The following is a 5,880-nucleotide window of genomic DNA, read 5'->3' as shown; positions in this document are numbered from 1 at the left end:
AATTTTAGAACTTGATTTCCATCCTCTATGAAAATCAAGTTCTCATTCCTTACCATGGTGATATTTCCACCCCACAAATTTTACAAATCCACCCCACTTTTAAAAAATAATTACAAAAAATTCTCATTATTTTTAAAAATTTTAAATAAAAAAGAATTCAGAAGAATTAATCAATTAAATCTATCTTAATTTATTTTGATGTGACTTATTTTTTTTTATCATATTTGACTAATAAGATTTCTTTAACCTAAATTTAAATTGACTATTTTATCCTTAAAGGATAAAAATACCAAAACTTTAATTTAACTTCAACAATTTTTTAATTTTATACAAAATTCATTGTTTCAAAATAGTTAATTCTACTTTATTAGTATGATTATTAATTTTTAATTAAACTAATATAACTTCTTTATGAGAAAATAGTCATTAAATTATTAGGCTGTCAAATTATGTCATTTACATGTAAAATATTGAAAATTATTAGACTTCATTTAAAAAGTTAGATTATAAGTCACAAAACTAAGTACCTAAAATATTGGATACAAGAACACATTTTTTTCAGGCAAGCGAGTCATTTTATGTCATAAAGAAAAATAATTAAATAGAACTTATATTAAAACTACTTTAATAGTAAAAAAAACGAAGCAAGAAAAAAATATAAGAATGATTTAATTGATTAATTGTAAAATTTGTTTTGCTGATTTGTATTTAATTGATTAATTACATAATTTTTTTTTGTTTTGTATTTATTAGAAAAAATGTGTATTTATTGTAAATATTTTTCTAGAAGTAAGGTGGGTTTACACAAATAATGGGGTGGAAATATCCCTACCCCATTCCTTATTGTCATATATTAATTATATGGGGCTCACCATTTTCACTACATTCCCCCTATTTTCACAAGTAAATAATATTAATGATTCTTATTCGAAATTTTTATTTCTTAATCCCATACGTAAATACACCAGTAATATAATATTAATACAATTTAAAACAGAAGCAAGTAAATTAAAAGTTAAATAAAATAAATAACATTTTGGTGTTTTAACATATGTGGGACCCATAAGAATGCCTAATGCAATCCAACAAATCAACTATTTCTCTTTTAATTACCGAGTTTCCATTTTAATTGATCTAAGACATTTAAGCCATATAGGATTATGATTTGATTTAGATTCTTTCCCATTTGCTTAGATTAAGATTCTAATTTGGTTTAAATTCTTTCCTATTTGTTTAGATTCAGATTCATATTTAATTTTGTTTTAGGATTTATTTCTAAAAATTCTTGTAACCAACCTTATATAATGTACTCGCATCCAATAAACAGAGACATATCAGTTTTGATGCAATTGGTGAGAGAGTTAATTCTCTTTGGTTCTTAAAAAAACTTTTTGAACTTGTCAAATTTTCGTGACGTTCAAAGTCTTAACTTATCAATCAGATCATCTATAGCTGATTGTGGCATCCTCACATACTAAGGTTCGTGCTTTCATTGAGTATTGGGTCGTTGTTCCATTCAATTTTATATTTAGATTCGATCTTGAAGACTAAATTGATTAGAGCCGCATCAATTCTTGGCAGGGTTTATATTATGTTGGTATCAGAACTTAGGTTCTAAGGTCAGATTCATTTATCTTTATTGTTTTTCATTCTTATTTGAGATTTTTCATTCTTGTTCTAGTATTAAAGAACAAAAAAAATCATGAATAGTGATGCGTGAACAATACTATGTGAATAGTATGGCAAGAACAGTGCCGCCTGAACAATATTTTTGGTTTCTTTTTATTAAATTTGCAACTTTGTGGTTTAATTCTCCCTAAATCCATAAATTTTATATATTCCTTTCCCTTAAAAAAAAAAAAAGTCCCCGACCTCCACTTAAAAATCTTTTGTTCATTTTTCATTATTAGTGTCTTAAAGAGTCCAAAATTAGTTTTACCCCATAGATGAATTTTTTTTTTGCCCTACATTTTCGTAATTTGTGCTTCCAAAACCTAATCAAACGTACACATTGTATTCTTGCTTTTGAAATTCGAGTCTCCTTAGTGTAATCTTGTGAATTGCTATTAAAATCTTGATATTGGTTTGATTAGTTTGATAAGAACCAAGTGAGAATTACTACGAGTGGAAAAAGGTAAGAGAGTGTGAGCATATTAGAGGGTAAAAGCCAATAAATTTGAGTGAAACACGAGTGGAATTGAGTGAATCATTTTCTTGAGTGAAAACACGTAAGGGGAATGAGGTGAGGTCCTTTCTACATTATCTCTAACTTTCTTTTACAGATGTTAGTCATGTCTCACAACCTAGAACGAAACACCAATTAAGAGGATCAATCCACAACTACTCAGAATTTGCAAATTCAAGCATTGATGGGTGAGATGAGAAGGATGATGAGGGCTGAATTGAGCACATATACGAGCGTTTGGATAAAGTAGAGAACACACGTGCAGGGCAACCACAACCCATTCCCCAAGCACTTAGGAGGCAGAGACTCCGGCTAGATGAGAGATCAATGACAATTATAGGGATGAGTATGAAGAAAGGGAGGACTTAGTGGGTAGCTATAGGAGAGATGAACGAGGTAGGAGACCTAGGAATAGAGATGATGGTTTGAGTGGCATAAAGATAAAGATCCCGTGTTTTCAAGGTAAAACCGACCTAGAGCCATACGTTGAATGAGAGAAGAAAACGGAGTTCGTATTTGTTTGGCACAATTATTCAGAGACAAAAAAAGTAAAAATTGGCTGCGATTGATTTTTTTGACTATATTATTATTTGGTGGGATCAACTTGCTCTAAACAGGAGGCGGAATAAGGAACGTCCAGTTGAGACATGAGATGAAATGAAATCATTGATGAGAAGAAATAGAGATTGCCATGATTAGAGCAAATGTGGAAGAAGATAGAGAAGCTACCATGACACAATTCTTAAATGGCCTTAATTGGGAGATTGCAAATATGGTTGAGTTGCAACATTATGTAGAGATTAAGGAGATGGTCTACAAAGCCATCAAGATTGAGTAACAACTCAAGAGGAGGTGTAACATCCGTGAAGCCCCAAGCTCAAGTTCTATTCCTTGGAAGCCGAGTTATATGAAGCGACATGAGAGACCACAAGCATCTGCTGCACCTAAACCGAGATTCGAACCCTCCAAGCACCATTCACAAGGTAACACCGCGACTCCCACTATTAGCAATTGTGACATTAGGTGTTTTAAATGTCAAGGTAAAGGGACACAGAGCAAGTGAATGCGTGAATAAAAGAGTTATGGTGTTGCGGGACAATGGTGAGATTGTGACTGAAGATGAAACAAAAGAAAATGAGATGCCACCATTGGAGGACGTCGAAGATGAAGAATATTCAGTCCCTGAGGAATTGATTTTAGTAAATAAGAGAGTTTTGAGTGTGCAAGTAAAGGAAGATGAAGCAGTACAATGGGAAAATATTTTCCATACTAGGTACTATGTTCAAGACAAAATATGTAGTATGATTATTGATAGAGGAAGTTGTACTAATGCTGCTAGTACTATCACGGTGGAAAAGTTAGGGCTTCCAACACTAAAACACCCACGGCCGTACAAACTACAATGGTTAAATGACAATGGTGAGGTAAAAGTGAACAAGCAGGTGCTAGTGACTTTTCGGATTGGTAAATATAAAGATAAGGTGTTATGTGATGTAGTACCAATGTTGGCTGAACACTTGCTACTTGGGCGGCCTTGGCAATTTGATAAACGTGTAAAGCAAGATGGGTTCACTAACAAATATCCATTTGTGTTTAATCAACACAACATCACTATTATTCTATTGACACTAAAGTAGGTTTATGGAGACTGAGTGAGCCTACAGAGAGAGAGTGAGCAAAAGAAAAAGAGAGAAAAATGAGAGTGAAAGTTAGAAAGAGGCCAAAAATATGAGAGAAAAAAAATGTGGTCTTTGAGAGAAAATCATAGGGAAAACAAAAAAATTTCTATGCGAGAGCTAGTGAGATAAGAAAGTTTTATTTTGCATCCACTAACGATTTGTACTTTTGTCCTTGCAAGAATATGAGGATGACTTTCTTAAGGAAACACCATATGGTTTACCTTCAATCCGAGGGATTGAGCATCAGATTGATTTCGTACCCAGTGTAATTATTCCAAATCGACTAGCCTATAGGAGCAACCCGGAGGAAAAAAAGGAACTTCAAAGGCAGATTAATGAATTGATGGAAAAAAGTATACGTGAAAGAAAGCATGAGTCCATGTGAAGTTCCGGTTTTATCAGTTCCTGAGAAGCATGGACCGTGGAGGATATGTTTTGACTGTCGAGCCATCAACAACATAACGGTAAAGTATCGACATCTCATTCCTAAGCTAGATGAAATGCTTGATGAATTTCATGGGTCTTGTATATTTTCTAAAATTGATCTGAAAAGTAGATATCATCATATTAAAATGAAAGAAGCAAATGGATGGAAAACTACCTTTAAAACAAAATATTGTTTGTATGAATGGTTAGCCATGCCTTTTGGTTTGACTAATGCCCCAAGCACTTTTATGAGACTTATGAATAATGTTTTGCGAGCTTTTATTATTAAGCTTGTTGTTGTTTATTTTGATAATATCCTCATTTATAGCAAAAATGTAGATGATCATGTAGTACATTTAAAATCTATTTTAGAGGTGCTTAAAAAAAATTGTTTGCTAATCTCAATAAGCATACCTTTTGCACCAATAAACTTGTGTTTTTAGGATTTGTTATGAGTACACAGAGTGGTATACAAGTTGATGAGGAGTAGGTATGTGCAATCCAAGAGTGGCCAAGTCCTACAAGCGTAAGTGATGTGAGAAGCTTTCACGGGCTCGCTAGTTTCTACTGACGATTTGTGCAAGACATTAACACATCGACCGCACCACTTACTGAAGTAATCAAAAAAGACTTTGGATTCAAGTGGGAAGAAGAACAAGAGAAGGTGTTTCAAATAATTAAACAAAAGCTAACTAATGCTCTCTTATTATCCTTACCTAACTTTAATAAAATATTCGAAATTAAATGTGATGCCTCAAGTATTGGTACTGGCGCAGTCCTAATGCTGAAGGGACGACCAATTGCTTACTCTAGTGAGAAACTAAATAGGGTAGTCTTAAACTACCCTACTTACGATAAGGAGTTGTATGCGTTGGTTCAAATGTTAAAAACGTATCAGCACTACCTACGGCCTAAGGAATTCGTGATTCACACCGATCATGAGTCTTTGAAACACCTTAAAAGCCAACACAAGCTGAGCAAGAGGCATGCTTGATGGGTAGAATTCATGGAGACATTTTTATATGTCATTCGTTACAAGTAAAGTAAGGAAAACGTTGTTGCAGATACGCTTTCTCGCATGTATGTCTTAATCTCGACATTTAATGTTAAATTGCATCATAGAGACATTTCCATATATCATTTGTTACAAACAAAGTAAGAAAAACGTTGTTGCAGATACGCTTTCCCGTAGGTATGTCTTAATCTCAATACTTAATGCTAAACTACTTGGTTTTAAAGATATTAAGGAATTGTATCCTGATGACCGCGATTTTAATGTTGAATACCAAGCTTGTGAAAAGACCGCAGTTGGTAAGTACTTTAAGTATGATGGTTACTTATTTCGGGAGAATAAACTATGTGTCTAATTATTCTTTGAGAGATTTGTTAATGAAAGAATCCCAAGGAGGGTTGATGGGACGTTTTGGAGTTGTAAAAACCTTTAGCAGTTTTGCAAGAACACTTCTATTGCCCACATATGAAATGAGATGTCGAGAGACTTTATAGTAGATGTGTCACCTTTAAGTAAGCCAAATCGAAAGTGCAGCCCTATGGCTTATACACCCCGTTGCCAATACCCAGTATGCCTCA

Source organism: Citrus clementina, unplaced genomic scaffold, assembly GCF_000493195.1.
Source record: "Citrus clementina cultivar Clemenules unplaced genomic scaffold, Citrus_clementina_v1.0 scaffold_8, whole genome shotgun sequence".
Lineage (NCBI taxonomy): Eukaryota > Viridiplantae > Streptophyta > Magnoliopsida > Sapindales > Rutaceae > Citrus > Citrus x clementina.
This window is presented reverse-complemented; position numbering follows the sequence as displayed.